The sequence below is a fragment of the Amblyomma americanum genome, chromosome 1, assembly GCF_052857255.1.
Source record: "Amblyomma americanum isolate KBUSLIRL-KWMA chromosome 1, ASM5285725v1, whole genome shotgun sequence".
In the NCBI taxonomy this organism is placed as follows: Eukaryota; Metazoa; Arthropoda; class Arachnida; order Ixodida; family Ixodidae; genus Amblyomma; species Amblyomma americanum.
The window spans coordinates 61255050-61275313 of record NC_135497.1 but is presented as its reverse complement, the minus strand read 5'-3'; the positions used below and the strand labels follow the sequence as shown (position 1 = coordinate 61275313).

The 20264-nt window shown below is 50.0% G+C and overlaps 1 non-coding gene across 1 annotated transcript; it reads left to right on the top strand.

Annotated features, from left to right (window-relative positions):
• Nucleotides 1-10790: 10790 nt before the first annotated feature.
• On the top strand, nt 10791-10872 carry TRNAS-GCU (transfer RNA serine (anticodon GCU)). Its single transcript has one exon. It is a non-coding gene; the product is annotated as a tRNA-Ser (tRNA).
• Nucleotides 10873-20264: the final 9392 nt, after the last annotated feature.

The following is a 20264-nucleotide window of genomic DNA, read 5'->3' as shown; positions in this document are numbered from 1 at the left end:
GTCCGGACGAAATAGGCAACGGCAGGGCACGCTAGGAAATAGTTTATTATCCTAACGCGAGGTAAAACACACTGCGGAAGAATGTTGTATCCGTAAAATAGATGTTCAGTAGCTCACCAGGTCGTTGACATCGACCGGCGTTGGGTTCAGGGGTCGGTGGGCAGCGAAGGGGGTTCCTCGGGCAATCAAGTCAGGTCCGGCAGCGAGAGAGCGTTTCCTGCCGCGAGTTTTTCCTTTTATCCTCTCGGACATTGTCTCCCGAGGAGCAAAACGTTGCTCACATGCTACCCGCCGCGGTGGCTCAGTGGTTAGGGCGCTCGACTACTGATCCGGAGTTCCCGGGTTCGAACCCGACCGCGGCGGCTGCGTTTTTATGGAGGAAAAACGCTAAGGCGCCCGTGTGCTGTGCGATGTCAGTGCACGTTAAAGATCCCCAGGTGGTCGAAATTATTCCGGAGCCCTCCACTACGGCACCTAATTCTTTCTTTCTTTTTTCACTCCCTCTCTTATCCCTTCCCTTACGGCGCGGTTCAGGTGTCCAACGATATATGAGACAGATACTGCGCCATTTCCTTTCCCCAAAAAACCAATTATTATTATTATTGCTCACATGCTCAGGCATGCAACCCTTTCCGAAGTAGGCAGCGCGCTGCCGTGACGCCCCGACAATTTCAGGAAAGCAGCAGAGCCACAGGATTGCCTTCTCTCCACATTCCCGGTGTCGCGCGCGTGGAAATCACGATGGTGGCTGGTGCGGGGGACGAGGAGGGATACCAGTGTATCCAACAGTCTTGGGAAGGCTCTTGTTGAAACTCATTTCATCACACCTCGGCCCAGCTACTTTCGGACAGATTGGCTGCGTACTGCTCAATTTTATTATTGAGCTTAGCAATTTTCTTATTCAGCTTATTGAGCTAAGATTTCTGTTCCATTTTTGAGTTTTCCACCTGCCCTCCACTACTCTCTTGGATTAAATGAGATGTAAGGAGGTGGTTGTCTAATTTTGGGACTTGGAGATTCGTCGCCTGTTCTTCCGTGGCCTCCTTTATATGCCGATAAAATTATTCTTGCCACCCAGTCAGAGAAGGCCAAGACTTAGCCATGCGTTACTCCATTCACAGAACAATGAAAACACTTTGTTTAGTTCCTGTTGATCGTGGGCGTTAGAAACGTTGCGATAAAGCACGCAGTCATCGGCATATACGCATAACTTCACTGTGGTGTCATTAATAACATTTACTACATCATTGATGAAAATTATAAACTATAGAGGCCCAAGCACCGATCCTTGTGGCACACCTGAAGTTACAGTGACTGACGATGACCATGATGATAGTGACGAACTGGGATCTTAAGTGTAAGTAGTCGGTTAACCAGTCAAGTAACTTATTGCCGTTAAATATGGTACGCAGTTTACGAAGAAGCTTTTTATGGCAGACCATGTCAAATGCTTTGAAATAATCTATAAATATTGCATCGATTTGATCGCGGTTATTTAATGCGGAAGCTATGCCGCGAGTAAATTCAATGAGCTGGGCCTGGATTAGCCTCGACATCGCCGGACAGTTGCAACAAAATTCTTAAGGAATGCAGTACGCAAGAAAAAATACAAAGTGCTGAGGGTCTGGCAGCAATGATAAGAAACGGTTATCGCTCCTATAACACCTGAAAGCGTAGTTGTGGCCTACCTGCAAGGTGTAGCACACATGTTCGCAAGAACCGCTTGCCATGCCGTTGCCAGACCCACTGAAGAGGACTGGCCGGTGCGTCGCTTTTATGTCCCGTCGGGTCCGTGTCGATGACGTTCCGGTGTTGTGCCATGCGCGGTCGAGACAGGCGAGATCGATGGGAGATGAGGCTGTGGATGCATTGCCATCTATCGGTTGACAGCAAGAACTTAATGGAGGGCCAGTGAGGGCGCAGTTTCCGTGAAAGAAGCTTGAAGAAGAAATATTGCTCAGGAAGTATGGGCCAGCGATGCTTGCGGCTATCTGCAAGATGAAGCACACATGTTTGCAAGAACCGTTTGCCATACCGCTGCCAGACCCACAAAGACTCCCTTGATCAGTTACCTGCAGGTCCTTACCTCCTGCCAAGGTACTCTTCTGCTTGAGGCTCCATGGGTCCGTCGGGTCCCTTATGAGTGATCTCAGTTCCGCCTTGTCTTACTGTGGAGTTCTGAGTGGTCGGGCCCCTGTTCCGGCGCCAAGTCCCGGCCCGGGTGTAGCGTACGTGCGCTTTCCCCGGTATGGCGATCGTTACTGCTGGCTGACCCTGGTTTGGTGCTCGACTTGAAGCGGCTGCGGGAGCAGGAGATGGAGCTTGCTTCCTTGGTTCTGAGGGTCTCGAACTTATTCTTTAGAAAATGTGTTCCTGTCTGGGGGCGGTCTCTTGGTCTCTCAGTTTCTTATCCCAGAGTTTCCTTTTGACTAAGTACGGGGTCCTGTATATCTTGGTGTAGCTTTTATCCCCAAGGGGGTGTTGCCCATGACAGAGTGCACATTTGGGGGTGCCCTTATGATACGGTAGGGGTTTTTTAATCCCGAATCGTCGGCATTTGCGCGTCTCGGGATCTGGGCAGACGTCAGCCCTATGCGCGAATTGCCCGCATGTGGCGCACACCTGGTACTTCTTTTTGAATAGTCCGCACTTGAGTGGCGTTACCTTGAAGTCGATCGTACAGGGCACTGTGTCTTCTACGAAACACAGCAGCATAGTGCCTGTGTTTTCTCCCAGCCGTCTAGCTGATGCAATGGCCGGGTTTCCTGATCTATTTAGGATGTTCAAGATTTCTTGGTCCGAGAGGCCCGGTGGGATCCCGTAGATAATCCCCTTCCCGAAGCTCTCCTGCGTCACAAGGCATGCTGTGACTGGGGATGTACCTTATTCTTTATGTTGGAGGGCCACGGTGCCTTGGTACCTTCGTGCTCTTTCCTCCGATGCCGTAGCGATCAGAATAGTTTGATACTTAGAATTGGTCGTGATTTGAACTCCTTGCATTTTCTCTTCGTGCATATTTGCGGCTCTAGCGATGACATCGGTGAGCTCCGCCTACCCGTATCCTTTGATTACCTTTTCTATGCCTTCCTGAGGTCATAGGACGATCTTCACCCACTCTTTGGATACCGGGAAAGCCCGGACAATTGAGGTTTTCCCTTCTTTGAGTGTCTTCTTCGCTAGCAGCTTCGTCGCTCTCGCGTCGTCCGCCGCTTTCATTGTTTCCGTTTGTTCCTCAGAAACACATTTCCTTCTGAGCCTGATTTTCTAGTCATCTGCGCCTCTCTTTGCCGAAAATTCTTGTGCGTCCATAGGAGCGTCGCTCACTTGGTTGCGAGGCGAGGAGTCATCTCCCGATGCCGGCGTCTCCGACATGGCGGAGCCGCAGGCCGTCCACTTGCACGCTGTGGCCGCGGTTTGGGTCCGGCACAAAACACGTAAAAAGTCACGAAAGCCCATTGCAGCACATAAAATTAGAGTGGATGCGGTTCAGGCATACACCGATGGTTCACGAAGGTGAAAAGCAGGTGAGTAAGTTGAAGCTACTACTAATTGGTTTTGGGGGGAAAGGAAATGGCGCAGTATCTGTCTCATATATCGTTGGACACCTGAACCGCGCCGCAAGGGAAGGGATAAGGGAGGGAGTGAAAGAAGAAAGGAAGAAAGAGGTGCCGTAGTGGAGGGCTCCGGAATAATTTAGACCACCTGAGGATCTTTAACGTGAACTGACATCGCACAGCACATGGGCGCCTTTTCAAATTTGGGGCCACGATTAGTTTCGAAATTTGGCGCCATGGTTCGTTCCCGCCCACCTACTTGTTTTCACAACCATTCGCTACGTTCACAACCATTCTCTGCTTTGTGACCTTTATGACTCTAATTAACTAATCATCCGACAGACATAAAATTTTTTTGCCATCATCCTCACATCGTCCTCTATCGAATACAACCATTCCTTTGATGCTATCTCTTCTGAGAACGCCATAACTGCTGCGGACGCATTTAGGTGACACGCTTTGGTGACACGACCCCGTCGACATAGCCTAGGAATGCTTCCGCATTAATAACCTTGCTCAAGCATATAAAACATTTAAACAACATACATGCAATATAAAAGTCAAGTGAATGTAACATTCTTGAAAACAGTTCAGCAATCCTGCACGAGCATGCAGGCCCGCCAGTTGGTAAGCTTCACTACATCGCAACGCTTTGCAAGGACCAACAGCGAGGACTACACTTGAGCTCCGCAACACAGTACAACATGCCACTCACACACTCACCTCTGAACGGATAGCATGGATTCAAGCCCGTCACTGAGGGGTGTCCCATCGGTGATAGTGGCGAATAAGTAATAAGGAAAGGTGTCTGACAAAAAAATGGAGCGGTCATGCAATCTACGGCAGGCGCAATCTAAGAGGTTTAGTTGCAAAGTACTGGCAGCTGAAAAAAAAATAGCTGCGGTTTAACTAAAATGAAATGAAAATTGGTTTTTGGGGAAAGGAAATGGCGCAGTATCTGTCTCACATATCGGCGGGAACCTGAACCGCGCCGTAAAGGAAGGAATAAAGGAGGGAGTGAAAGAAGAAAAAGGTACCGTAGTGGAGGGCTCCGGAATAATTTCGACCTCCTGGGGATCTCTAACGTGCACTGACATCGCACAGCACACGGGCGCGTTAGCGTTTCGCCTCCATCGAAACGCAGGCGCCGCGGTCGGGTTCGAACCCGGGAACTCCGGATCAGCAGCCGAGCGCCCTAACCACTGAGCCACCGCGGCGGGTCGGATTAACTACTGCTGAACCTGGTTTGAGAACGAAAGCTGTGGTGTATCGGGCAAGACGCGGCTTGGCGTCTGCAACGTTGAGTGCGTTCCGCACACTGGATAGGCAGCGCGCCGACCCTGCCATCCTCGCAGGTTGCAGTTAAATTAATGGTTGATCTCGAGAGGTTGTTCCCGCAATGAACGCTGCCGCCTATTGCTGCCCCCCGCCGCGGTGGCTCAGTGGTTAGGGCGCTCGACTACTGATCCGGAGTTCCCGGGTTCGAACCCGACCGCGGCGGCTGCGTTTTTATGGAGGAAAAACGCTAAGGCGCCCGTGTGCTGTGCGATGTCAGCGCACGTTAAAGATCCCCAGGTGGTCGAAATTATTCCGGAGCCCTCCACTACGGCACCTCTCTCTACCTTTCTTCTTTCACTCCCTCCTTTATCCCTTCCCTTACGGCGCGGTTCAGGTGTCCAACGATATATGAGACAGATACTGCGCCATTTCCTTTCCCCCAAAACCAATTATTGTTATTATTGCTGCAGTGCCGCGTGCCTGCCACAACGCGTCAGCGCCAATGCATGCAGTCCACACCTCTCTCTCACCACCGCCACGTACCCGAAAGCGTGATTGCGGTGTCCACTTACCCAGGGAGCCAGTTAATTATGCTCTCTTCCTTTCCTCAAAATCATGGGAGTCTAGGACGTTGTGAACACCAACGCCAATGGACGTCGACGGCCTATAGCTTCAGTGCTGCGTTTGTGCCACAACGTTGTCAATGCCAGCGCATGCAGCGCACATCTGTCACTACCGCCACGTAGCTTAAAGCGCGACTGAGGTGTCCACGGCCCTAGGGGCCAGTTATGCGCCTTTCCTTTGCTTTCGAAGCTTCCGCTCTTTATCGGTTTCGGCACAGCTGCGGTGATGTCACATGGTTATGAAACACACGCCGAACAAGGTACGGAAGGGAGTAGTAAAGCTTTCGCTCTAATAGCTCCATTTGGGGTACGTCCGGCTTCACGACGCACATCTGTCGTGGCGTTTCATCAGAAAGATAGGTTCTAAATAGCGTTGCGTACTTTGCCAGTCTCCTTCAAAACACTCGCCAACTGTTAACTGTGTTCATGAGTACACTGTGAAATGAAAAAAAAATTGCTCGGAAAGTTTTATTCGAGTATGTTTCTATGGAACTCACGCCCGGTACCCCTATAGCCAATGGTGACACACGCGCACGTATCGCGGTATTTTAGAAATTCACTGCCTTTGAAATTAGTTTTCAGCCTTTCAATGTCTGTTCTAGAGTGCGCTCGGCTTTATTCACGAAGGGAAAACTTCACAGGTGTACTTTGAAGTTATAAAACTGTTTTGAAAACTGTTGTTTACATGTGTTGCTATAGGCAGCCACCCCACTCGGGACGCAAAACTGGCCGCTGGTGGCGCTGAACGCAGCGCCGACGGTGGAGGCGCCTGACGGGCGCACAGTGCCTCTCGCAATAGAAAATTGAAAATCGGTTTTCGGGGAAAGGATATGGCGCAGTACCTGTCTCACATATCGGCGGACACCTGAACTGCGCCGTAAGGGAAGAGATCAAGGAGGGAGTGAACGAAGAAATGAAAAAAATTGGCTGTGGTTTAGCTCTGGTTAACCTTAGTTGAATTGCGAAAGCTTCGTTTCCTCGGCACGTCGTCTACACAGCGTCTCATTCCGACGCTCTCGAGAACTCAAACCGGTCTCTTCCGCAGTTGAAGAGTCACTCCGGGACGTGGCACGACTTCTAGCCGCATCTTCGTTACGACGCTTTTCGAGTCGTGCGGCGCGTTCTTCTGGCGTTTCTTGAGCGCGTTGTCTCCGCTTCGTTCTGTCGTTGTCGCGTGTCTTTTGCACTCTCCATAACGACTACAATACACTGAGGCGAAGCGCATATAACGCCCGCGAGACGACACCTCCTCTCCCTCTACCCCAGCGGAGCACATCTGGTGGAGCGAGCGGCGACGACAGCGGCGTCGACGGCGGCGCCATCTGTTGGAGCGCGGCTGCGGCGTTGCTAGGAAACGGCGGCTCAAGGTCGTTCGTAGCCACCGCATACGGCATACGGCTGAAGTACGCGACGAGCCGAAATTGCTGGCTGGCTAGCGTAGTAAAGCTTTCGCTTTAAAAGAAGTGCCGTAGTGGAGGGCTTCAGAATAATTTCGACCACCTGGGGATCTTTAACGGACACTGACATCGCACACAGCACACGGCCGGCTTAGCGTTTCGCCTCCATCGAAACGCAGCCGCCGCTGCGGGTTCGAACCCGGGAACTCCGGATCAGTAGCCGAGCGCCCTAACCACTGAGCCACCGTGGCGCACTGGTAGCTAGTATTCCAGCACAGTCTAATATTGGCGGTAAAATTTTTCTGCAAGAACTCACTGTTGCGATAAATATTATTTGCTGTTTTCGTCAGTTGGTATAGGTGGCATTCACTGGCGCACTCGCCGCTGTGGCACAGTGGTTAGGGCGGTCGGCTACTGATCTGGAGTACCCGGGTTCGAACCCGACCACGGCGGCAGCGTTTCGATGGAGGCGAAACGCAAAGGGGCCCATGTGCTGTGCGATGTCAGCGCAGGTTGAAGATCCTAAGGTGGTCGAAATTATTCCGGAGCCCTCCACTACGGCACTTCTTCCTTTCTTCTTTCAGTCCCTCCTTTATCCCTTCTCTTACGGCGCGGTTCAGGTGTCGGCAGAGGTGTGAGAGAGATACTGCGACATTTCCTTTCCCCCAAAACCAATTTTATTTCATTTCACAACCGCGCCGCGGCGCTGTGGTGCGGTGCGCCGCCGCACAGTAACTCTACCGCCGCCTAATGTTCCTGTATATGCTCATAACATGGAGGATTCGTGGTAGGTGGGGTGGGCTGCCAGCGTCTTGAGCCTCCGGGACATGAACGTTTGAGTTCAGTGGGGCCGTGCGGGGGCCCAAGGGCCTGCGTGTCCTAATTTCCCCTGTACCCATTAAAGTTTTCACCACCACCTAGCATGGAGTAAGGAAAACTCAGGAGAGGCCCTCGCTATTCGAGCTGCACTTCAAAAAGTGTGCCGGAAGTAACGTGTTTTCGCAGACACTACTGGGAGTCTGGCCGACGGCGCAGCCAATGGTAACGCGGGGCGCATCGTCGTCGCCTGCTACAATGTCTGCTGCGCATGCGCAAGCTCGCCGAGATGGCGGTTTAGTAGGCGGAGCAGGGGGAGCCGGCTTCAAAAAATTCGACGTAACCGCCTCTCCTCTATTCTTTGCTTCCTCAATGGCTCATAGGAACACTACCGCCGCTGGCCGCCATGATTGAGGTGCACGTAGCAGACGAACTCCTGCTCCGCAAGCATGTTTTCTCTTGGTGTCGCATTAAGACTGCCGTTTGGGATCCGCGTGCGTCAGAGATTCGGCTGGTAGTCGCTGGGTGCGATAGCCGCACGTAACTACATCGTAAACGAACGCCACTTCGATTGGGCAGATGCGCTTGTTAGCTCTGCTCGAGCCGACCGAGAAAGGCGCCGCGACGAAATCGGTCGCGGGTTTGGTTCCCTTTGATTCTGGGATAGAAGCTCGGATAGTGGTCATTGGCAGCATGGCTTCCGTCCAACCGTTGAGCCGCATATAGTTCAGGTACATTCGCGGGGAAGTTATCGGTGATCCGGCCTCTCGCTACGGCCTCTGGGGAGCATGAGCACATCGGGTAAATATCTGACAAAAGGCGCCGATTATGCCTTGCGTGGTGTCCTCTGCACACAACGCATACTCATGACCAGACTTGGGAAGCCTTGTTACCACTCTGGAGGAGTCGTTGTTTTGCACGAAGGTGGTCAAAGATTGTCACAACGGGCGCTCATAAGGCAGCAAACTGGGCTAGGTAGTTGTTCACTTTTGCACTGTGCACGCCATGTTGACAAAATTCCACACTACAGTACACGCTTAAAATTTTTTAACATGAACGCGCGAGCGTCGACTGGCCGGGGCTGCTGCGCCGGAAGAAGGAGAGGAGAAAACGTGCGAGGCAAGGGCACGCCCACAATTCGTGCTGCTGGAGTAAGCTTTGTCTGCTAGGCAGTTCTGATTAGTGGGAAGCAACCCCTGCCCATCATCGGCTGTTAAGCATCGGAGCCCTAAGAAGCTGCAAACAAATGTTTTCATCCGCTGCATATAGCGTGGATGATTCTGAAAAGAGCATACATTTGGGAACAGCCTAGCATGCCCAAGAAACTAGTTGCAATCGTTACTTACAATAAACTGATTGAAGAGGAGCCTCGATTTTGCCGTGTTAATTTCGTTAAAGCAAGTGCTCTCGAGTCGCTACCCGCAAATGCAACCGGGGCCTAGAGTCGTCCTTGGAACGCTACGCGTTTGCGCCAGGCCACAGCCACAGACACACGCAGCAGATAGAACACGAAACAAGCGCTCTCGGAACTCAGTCGTAAAACTTGCTTTACAGGGGTTGCTTCGCACGAAACAGAACAGCCAAGCAGACGACGCTAGCTACAGCGGCATGATCGGCGCGCATGCGCGTTCCCTCTACTGATTTCCTCAATCGGTAGAGACGTCCCCTTCGGTAGAGACGTCTCATCCATTTCCCCCTCACCTGGCCCCCAAGAGCGATGCCCAAAGGGCCAACATACATCGGGACCAGTATCCCCCTCCCCAGAATACCTCATAGCATGAACCACCACCACAACCACCACCAGTCGACGCTCCCGCGTTCATGTTAAAAAATTGGAAGGGTGTACATGCTAGCTGGCACTTGGTAGTCCACGCTTGTCACTGTCGTGTCTCTTTTTCGTGCCGTCATCTGGCAACACAGCGCTAACATTAGTGAGCTGTTTTGGTAGGGATCGAGGTTGCAGCGCCAGCTCGCGAGCTTGCAGTATCACCCCGATGCAAACGCACAGCTCACATCGTCCACGATATAAAGACGCCACTTTGGTGGCCACGGCTGCACCGAAAAACGAAGCACATGCCCCAAGAATTCATTTCAAGATCAAAGAAAGCACACGGTCACATTCTTTAATTCAACATTGAAAAATTAAAATGAAAACGGTTTTTCGGGAAAGGAAATGGCGCTGTATCTGTCTCACATCTCGGCGGGCACCTGAACAGCGCCGTAAGGGAAGGAATAAAGGAGGGAGTGGAAAAATAAAGGAAGAAGAGATGCCGTAGTGGAGGGCTCCGGAATAATTTCGACCACTTGGGGCTTTTTAACGTGCACTGACATCGCACAGCATACGGGCGCCTTAGCGTTTTGCCTCCATCCAAAGGCAGCCGCCGCAGCAAACTTAATTTGGTGGCCATTCTGAGCTTGTTTAGGATGCACTTCGTCCAAAAATTTCGCACTTCGTCCAAAAAAAAAAAGATGTAGTACAGCTTGGAAATCAACAGCTCTGCGGAGGTATACGAAATCCAGTAAAGAAAGAGCCCCGCAGACGCCCCGCAGCTACTGAGTGGCGCTGAGTCACCATTCTCTTCCCCGCTAATTTGCCTGAACTACATCCGACTTCGGTTGTACGGAAGCGCTGCTGTCAATGACCAATATCCGAGCTTCTATCCCAGATGAAGGGGAACCAAACCCGCAACCACCTTTCGACGCTGCGCTGGTTTCCTCGATAGGTTCGACAAGCGCAGCTGCCCAATCGAAGTGGCGTTCGTTTACGACGTAGTCACGTGCGTCTGTCACGCCCAGCGACAACCGGTCGAATCTGCGATGTACGCGGATTTCAAGCGGCAGTCTGAATGCGACACGCGAAGAAAACACGCTTGCGGGTCGGAGTTCGTCTGCTAGGTGCACTTCAATCATGGCGGCCGGCGGCGGCGCACCACAGCGCCGCGGTGCGGCTGTGCGCCAGTGCATACCAAATTCACCTGAAATGAAGAAATAAGTGTCAGGCAGAGCGTACTTTCAGAAAAAGCTGTGAGTTCGCAATGTACGCAAAAATAAACATTGATAAAAATTCTTTATGTGGAAGCCAGAAGGCTTAATTTGCACCTCCAAAAATTAGCAGATGTGGTGACGAGGTGGCCGAGTGGTTAAGGCGGTGGATTGCTATTCCACTGGGCTCTGCCTGCGTGGGTTCGAATCCCATCCTCGTCGCATTTTTTGCTTTTTTTACCTCATTGACCCCCGTGTATTCCTTTAGCGCCGCAGAACGACGGCAGATGTGAAAGAAACAAGAAGAGCAAAATTACTACCACACACAGCTCGTGATGCTGATCCGAAAGACGCCGGTTTGATCTTGGCCATGGCGGTCGCATTTCGATGGAGGCGAAATGTTAGAGGCCCGTATACGCTGTGCGATGTCAGTGCACGTTAAAGAATTCCAGGTGGTGTAAATTATCCGGAGTCCTCCACAACGGGGCCTCTTATAGCCTGAGTCGCTTTGGGTCGTTAAACCCTATAAAAAAAGGATATAATGATAAATGCAGCCAACTCACCCAGGTTCGCTTTCGTAGGAAAGTATTATCGGAGACAAAAGTTTGCTGGACGCGAGTTTTAGAAGAAACGTTCATTGTAAATTCAAGTAGTGCATGCATTTACGCTTAGCCGCATTCTATACGCAACCCCATATCTCAAATTCAACCGCACGGAAACCGAACGCGTGAACGCAATGATCCGCCTTGCGACTAAGGCAGCCCTAAACCTACCTCGTAGCACTAGCACAGCCAAACTTCTTGCAGTAGGCATGCATAACACCATTCAGGAACTAGTTGACGCACATCTTCAGACACAGTACCTTAGACTTGCCATGAGCACCACTGACTGCCATATTGTCACGTAGTGGTGACGGCAGTCGAAGCAGCGATGAAGATGGACAAAAGGGTCTTCTAAAAGAAAACAGTTTATTGGGCTGACTTGCACCCAAAATGGACTGAAACACTCGGAGGCGGCGAAGCGACAAGCGTGCTCGGCGGCGTCGAACCGAATGCCCGCCGCTGCCGGTCGTGCTCAATTTAAAGCTGATAGCGAACTTTCGAGATAAAGCATGCAAAGTTACTAGAACATTCCGGAACAACGTAGAATCAGCTCTGCCTGGCTGCGATCAATCGAGATAAATCTAGACGCGTCTTGCGTCGCAAACAAAGCGATAAAATGGTGTGGCAGCAGATTTGAAAAACGAACAAACACTGCAAATATTCGCGGCATTACTCCCCTCTCAAAGAAGCATCGACCCGATGCATTAAAACAAATAATGCGACTAGTAATAAAAAAATATGGATCTTAATTGCGAAAATAATGCATGGAAATGCAGCGGCCTTTAGCGCGCATAATACGGCTTCAGACGGACTACATGGACAACTTCTGGTCGTACGCGGCGTCGCTGGGATGCAGTCATTGCGTCGGGGATGACTTCATAATCCAGTTCACCTAGCAGACCAAGAACCTTGTACGGGCCGAAATAGCGGCGCAAAAGCTTTTCACTCAATCCACGGCGGCGAATGGGCGTCCCCACCCAGACTTGGTCACCTGGCTTGTATTCCGCGTTGCGTCTTCGTAGGTTGTAGCGTCTGGCGTCGGACCGCTGCTGATCTTTAATCTGTAACCGGGCAAGCCTTCGAGCTGCTTCTGCGCGTTGAAGGTAGGCGGCAACGTCGACGTTCTCTTCTTTTGTAACGTTGGGCAGCATGGCGTCTAGCGTGGTCGTGGCCTCCCTGCCATGGACGAGCTTAAAAGGCGTCATCTGGGTGGTCTCCAGTACTGCGGTGTTGTAGGCGAAGACGGCGAAAGGCAGGATGACATCCCAGGTTTTGTGTTCGGCATCGACATCCATGGCGAGAATACTCTTGGCGTACCTTAGTTTTGTACACACACACAACAACGCGCTGACTCATTTCAGCAGTCCATTTAGAGCACACTGGGCATGGAAGCAAGCAAACGAGGCCACATGCTAAGCAATCCTTTTTGCTTTGCTATCCAGGTTAGTGAATCCAAATCTGCACATTGCTACAGGAGTGACGATCGCTTTGTAGTGCTGCTGCCCTGCCCACTTTGCGTTCAGCGCTTCCTTCCTTGTGTGATTGCATTATAAAACGATCTGTTGTCTTTTGGCGGTGTTGAAACAAATCCTAGCCCCATTGAAAAACAAATGGTATCGGAAATGCTACAAGGCTAGAGAAAGATTAATTCAACAATGAACGGCCTGCAGGCGTCTCAAAACATAACTGAGAATAAACTTTCCGGTTTAAATGAGCGAATTGATGGAATTGAGAAACAGTAAATGTCTTAGCCACGAAGGTAAAAGAGATGGAATCGGCAATATCGGGACTTCAGGAGCAGCTTAGTACAGTTAGGAACCAGATAGAGATAGAAAAGAGAGGCAGGGGAAATAACCTGATCATTTACTGAATAAAAGAGCTTAGCGAGGAGACTAGCGAGGAACTGGGAAAGGAAGTAATCGATGGTGTTTTTCTGGAACAACTAGGTGTAACAGTGAGTGTGTCGAAAGATGCCAAGAGGGGGGGGGGGCGGTACGGTAAAGGAAATAAATAAGGCGCGACCAGTCATTTTGAAACTCCTCGACTTCCGTGAAAAAATGTCAATATTACGATCAAGCCATTAATACAAAAACACCAAAATAAGCTCAAAATCCAAACACCAAAAAAGCTCAAAATCATTAGCTGAGGACTTCATCGAAATACGGAAATAACTGTGGAAAAGCTCTGGAGAAGAGAGGAAAGAGGGAGCTAAGCTTTAAAGCTAATCTATGATAAGCTAAGCGTTGATAGATAGAAACCTAAGTGACTCCGGTTTAAGGGATCTCAGACCCCGAAAATACTAAATGTTAATTACAGAAGTGTCCTAAACAAGACAACTGAGTTGGAGGCTCTTCTGCTTTTGTATGACCCTGAAATAGCGGTTTTGACAGAAACTTGGCTTAACAATAGTGTTTGACTGTGAGTTTGTTACCAGTGGCTACAGTTCGTACCGAAGGGATTGTGATTGTAGACGCGGTGTTAACATTCGGTTTAAATCATCTCTGCGACTTTTACTAATGCCTGATGTATCCAATGTAGAGTGCATTTTTTGCACAACGTACTATTATGGAAACGTTAGATATATTATTGGAGCAATGTACAGCCCCCCCCCCCCCCCCAACTCGTCAAACTGAGACAATATTTGTGCACGAATGTTAAACCCGATAACCGTATTATACTGTCCGGATATTTTAATTTGCCTGAATTGACTGCTCAAATTTTTCAATTAAAAAGCATGACCTCCAAGGTTAAGCTATGTTAGATATTGGTTTTTGCCTTCTACTTATTGCAAATTGTAGAAGAAAGTACCATTATTCAGGGCAATTATAAATCAATGCTTGACCTCTTTTTTGCTAGCGGATCAGTTACTGTCAAAACAAATGGCCAGATAGTAGATGAAATATCGGACCACAAAGCTGTACTGCTCACTACTGCAGACGCTGCTTTGGATAAGAAACCTAAATATTCATCCTATCGGATCTTTTCTTGAGCTTATCTCTATATACATTATAATTATCTTGGACTCTTGATCACTAAAGACCTTTCGTCCGACTGCTCGCACACAAAACCGTATGTCTGCCGATACTAGACTATGAAATGCGTTATTTGGGATCATTTCACTAAAACTTACACTAATAAGATAGAAATGGATTTGGACGTACGTCAGTGACAGAACTCGTTACTAAAGCGGACTTGCCGCCATTAACGCAAAGAAATCGTGTGCCATGACTAAAATTCCTCTTTCAACTTATTAGCGGCCACTATAATACCCGTGTTACACGGGCGTTTTCAACGACAGTTCAGTTAACCGCCAGTTGAGGATTTCAACTGCCGTTGAACTCAACTGGAATCGCCAGCTGTTACACGTGCACTTCGCGTTCAGTTCAGTTAGCACTCTAACCACATGTCCTCGCGTCTAGAGCGAAGTTTAAATAAGAAAAAAAGCAGTGTGTGCATTTTTTCTTGTTGTAAATGATCGTAGTGTATATATTCTTTACTATAGTGACAATTATTTTTGTGTACTTTTTGCTTTGCGGTAGAAATTTGCGGGTTCGAAGCACACTGAGCCAAGACAATCCAGTAAGAGGGCAAGGTTTTCGGTCTGTAGGTCGCCATCTTGTCAGTTGGCCGTTCAACTGGGATCCCCGATCTCAGTCGAACTCAACTGCCGATGAGATTTCAACGGCAGTTAGCACTGCCGTGTAACACCGCTAACTGCCGTTCAGTTCAACTGAGAATCAACTGAACTGCCGTTGAAAACGCCCGTGTAACAGGGGTATGAGACAGATCTCACGAAAATAATTTCTTTTTCATCTGGTTACGCCACTAAGCAAAGACATAGAGGCACAGTAACGCCATTTACTACGCATAATAACTGTTTTAAGTATTCTTTCTTTCCACGAACAGTATTTCAATGGAATGTCCTAACCAATCACCAAGTTTCAAAATCATCATATGTCGACATTTCTTTGCAGTATTTTTTAAAATGTGCTGTCTATGCTTATTTTCCAAAATTTTCAAGCTAGTTATTCTACTTTGTTGTTGTGTTCATTGCCTGCTTTATTACGTTGTGTTTACTTATCCGTATCCCACCATGCTAAAATCTCCAGTGGGGATTTCAGTAGAAGGAAAATAAATATAGATAACAATTAAATGTTAGAAGTGCAGAACACATGTATGCATGCAGTGCGTGCCAGAAGTAAAGGCAGTGTGATACTTTAGGGCTCAACTCGTAACTGTTTCGGTTTTATCTCACGTATTAGCTCAGACAGCTCTCTCTCTCTCTCTCTCACACACACACACACACACACACACACACACACACACACACACACACACACACACACACACACACACACACACACACACACACACACACACACACACACACACACACACACACACACACACACACACACACACACACACACACACACACACACACACACACACACACACACACACACACACACACACACACACGCACCAGAATAAGCATCTAGCCTGTCGTCCGTCACGGCTTGTCTTGTATGTACATTACTCAGTAATACTGCTAGAAGTTGCCGACTAGAAAATATAACTCCAATTTTAATATGACTTAGTGAGGGTGAGGGAGGGCCGACGATGCGAGGTTGAGGGAAGGCCAACAAACTTTTCTAGGTGAGGGTGAGGGAGGGCCAGATAACTTTTCAAAATGAGGGCGAGGGTGAGGGAGGGCCGACAATGCGAGGGCGAGGGAAGGCCAACAAACTTTTCGAAATGAGGGTGAGGGAGGACGGATAACTTTTCAATATGAGGGCGAGGGTGAGGGAGGGCCGACGATGCGAGGTTGAGGGAAGGCCAACAAACTTTTCTAGGTGAGGGTGAGGGAGGGCCGGATAACTTTTCAAAGTGAGGGCGAGGGTGAGGGAGGGCCGACAATGCGAGGGCGAGGGAAGGCTAACGAACTTTTCGAAATTAGGGTGAGGGAGGACGGATAACTTTTCAATATGAGGGCGAGGGTGAGGGAGGGCCGACGATGCGAGGTTGAGGGAAGGCCAACAAACTTTTCTAAGTGAGGGTGAGGGAGTGCCGGATAACTTTTCAAAATGAGGGCGAGGGTGAGGGAGGGCCGACAATGCGAGGGCGAGGGAAGGCCAACAAACTTTTCGAAATGAGGGTGAGGGAGGACGGATAACTTTTCAAAATGAGGGCGAGGGTGAGGGAGGGCCGACAATGCGAGGGCGAGGGAGGCCAACAAACTTTTCGAAATGAGGGTGAGGGAGGACGGATAACTTTTCAAAATGAGGGCGAGGGTGAGGGAGGGCCGACAATGCGAGGGCGAGGGAAGGCCAACAAACTTTTCGAAATGAGGGTGAGGGAGGACGGATAACTTTTCAAAATGAGGGCGAGGGTGAGGGAGGGCCGACAATGCGAGGGCGAGGGAAGGCCAACAAACTTTTCGAAATGAGGGTGAGGGAGGACGGATAACTTTTCAATATGAGGGCGAGGGTGAGGGAGGGCCGACAATGCGAGGGCGAGGGAGGCCAACAAACTTTTCGAAATGAGGGTGAGGGAGGACGGATAACTTTTCAAAATGAGGGCGAGGGTGAGGGAGGGCCGACAATGCGAGGGCGAGGGAAGGCCAACAAACTTTTTGAAATGAGGGTGAGGGAGGGCCGGATAACTTTTCAATATGAGGGTGAGGGTGAGGGAGGGCCGACGATGCGAGGGCGAGGGAAGAAAAGTAAAAATGAGGGCATTTGCCCACCTCTGGTTACGAATAGACGTCAGAAAATTTAGAGATCACTGCGGCAACCCGCATTAGAGGAATTCGAAAGCATTGACGACTCCTCGACACCCTTTGCCCCTCTTTGTTTTATCGACTCGTTGATTAGTTATCGATTGGTTGACTGCCTCTATTGGTTGCGAGGGTCGATGTTGATCAAGGGGATCAGTCTGTTTAGCTCCCGGAGATTCGGGGCATTGCCAGATTAGATGATTTTGACTCAGGGGCACGTTGCACAGACTGCAAGCCTCTGGGTCGCCTGTAAGCTCATTATGCAGAGTAACATAAGGGAAGAAGCGATTGGCCGGAATTTTTCGCCAGGCCGTGCATTCCGAGGGTGTTAGGAACCTATCTGGTGGTAGCTAGATCCCTGTGCCCAGTCTAGGAGTCTCAGAGAGCTCCTTGTAGGGGATGAGGGGGTCTTTGTCTCCGGGTAGCGGGGACTCTACGGCCGCTCGGGTCTATACATCTCGAGCGAGGCGATGGACAGCCTCACTGCTGGTAGACCCTGATGAGCTGGAACCCAGGTGACTGAAACCTCCCGGTTTAGCGGGTGCTTCCTCAGTAGACTGGCCACCTACTTGGAAATTAGGGCTTTGCCGAAGTTCCTAACAGCCGCCTTATTATCTGAGAGAATAATTTTGGCTCTAGTACTTGTACATGCTATCGCTATCGCAGCCTCTTCAGCTATTAAAGCGTTACGCGCATTAACGGATCCAATTACCTTCTGGGAGTGATTACCATCTACCACTGCTTTGGCCGCGGCCCCTTCTAGCCCGCAGGCAGCATCGCAATAGGCTGATTCCTCAGAAGGGTATTTCATTAGTTTGCTTTGAATAAATTTTGTTCTATGCCCCATTCGTTCCTTGCCATGGATCGGGTGCATATTCTTAGGAATTGGTGCAATTTTGAATAGTTTCCGCGTCTCAAGCTGCAGGGGTTCAGCAACAGAGGGTGGTTTTCCTGACGGAAGCCATAATTTCTGTAGTATTTTTCGGCCCGCTACAGTGGAGTTGAGCAGCCAGATCTTCGCCCCCCCCCCTCCCCTGCCTCTTTTGGCAATCTCTTCCCAGGTATTATGCATTCCCATAGAAGCTTCTCTGTCGAGGAGGATGCCCCCTAAAGCCTTTCCGAATGACGTTCTGACCATTATCTCAAACTTCTCCGCTTCGCCGGGATTGAGATTGAGAAAGGGGGTGGCATAAGCTATCGTGCTGTTATGAAGGCTCGAACCAGCCTTATTAGGCAGTGTTCTCTGAGGCCTTTGTTCCTGAGGGAGATTCGCCTGAATATCCCCCTTACCTGGTCGATATACGTCTGAATCTTTTTAAGGATGGTGGTGTTTTTCCTGTTATGCTGTAGGAAATACCCCAGGATCCTGACGGTGCTGACTCGGTACCTTACTCCCTCCCACGTATACCTCCACTGGTTTGTTTAGGTGCGGTAGGCGGGATTATCGGGTTAGTTGTGCTTTGCAGCACATTGAGAACAGTTCAAATTTCTGAGCAGAGCAAGATAGTCCTCTATCTAGGGCGTAGCTCTCAACCATATACGCCGCTTCCTGCAGCCTATTCGAAATATCGGCGCTGGAGCCTCCTTCGGTCCAGATTGCGATGTCGTCTGAATAGATGCCATGTTTGATGCCTTCTGTCGAATTCAGCTGGGACGAGAGATCTTTCATTGCAACATTGAGAAGTACCGGGGAGAGGACAGATCCCTGGGGCGTCCCTCTCCCTCGGTACTGATGGGCTCGGACTTGAGTACCACGAAGCTAACTTCAGTTTTCCTGCAGGCGAGGAGATTTTTGACATAGTTGAATCACTTGCTTCCCACTCCAACCGAGTTGAGGCCTTCGAGAACCGCTCTGTGTTCAACATTATCAAAAGCCTTAGTGAGATAAAGCAGCAGGATGGCTCTACATGATGTATCGTCCTCGGGAGTGTCCAGGATGTCGTGCTTTAATTTGACATCCTGGGCGCTTAATCCCAGCCTGTACTCTAGCATCTCCACTGGCCAGAGTTCCTTGGTTTCCATATGTCGAGAGATTCTGAGTTGGACCACTTTTTCCATGAGCTTTCCAGACAAGAGGTGAGAGATATCGGCCTCATGCTGGATAGTAAAGTTTCTTGCCCGGTTTAGGAATAAGGACCAATTGGGAGATTTTCCACTCCTCTGGGATTTCGGCCCCTTCCCAAATTTTATTCAATACTTCGCAAATGAAGTGTAAGGAAACATCGTCCATATTTTTAAGCATGGTGTTTGTGATACTGTCTGGTCCTGGAGCAGATCTCTTTTTGAGATCCTGCAGGACTGCCCTAATTTCTGCCAATTCAATTGCAGCATCTATGGCCTTATTCTCGGGCCCAGAATAGCTAGGTAGAGGGGGACTCTGCGTCCAGCCGGCCGGGAAGGCGAGCTTCCGTGCCAGCTACACGCAGGCGTTATTCAAGTACGCAACACGTTTCCCCAACCCGTGGCGCAGAGTCGCAGCCACGGCAGGTCCGGACGAAATAGGCAACGGCAGGGCACGCTAGGAAATAGTTTATTATCCTAACGCGAGGTAAAACACACTGCGGAAGAATGTTGTATCCGTAAAATAGATGTTCAGTAGCTCACCAGGTCGTTGACATCGACCGGCGTTGGGTTCAGGGGTCGGTGGGCAGCGAAGGGGGTTCCTCGGGCAATCAAGTCAGGTCCGGCAGCGAGAGAGCGTTTCCTGCCGCGAGTTTTTCCTTTTATCCTCTCGGACATTGTCTCCCGAGGAGCAAAACGTTGCTCACATGCTACCCGCCGCGGTGGCTCAGTGGTTAGGGCGCTCGACTACTGATCCGGAGTTCCCGGGTTCGAACCCGACCGCGGCGGCTGCGTTTTTATGGAGGAAAAACGCTAGGGCGCCCGTGTGCTGTGCGATGTCAGTGCACGTTAAAGATCCCCAGGTGGTCGAAATTATTCCGGAGCCCTCCACTACGGCACCTAATTCTTTCTTTCTTTTTTCACTCCCTCTCTTATCCCTTCCCTTACGGCGCGGTTCAGGTGTCCAACGATATATGAGACAGATACTGCGCCATTTCCTTTCCCCAAAAAACCAATTATTATTATTATTGCTGACATGCTCAGGCATTGAACCCTTTCCGAAGTAGGCAGCGCGCTGCCGTGACGCCCCGACAATTTCGGGAAAGCAGCAGAGCCACAGGATTGCCTTCTCTCCACATTCCCGGTGTCGCGCGCGTGGAAATCACGATGGT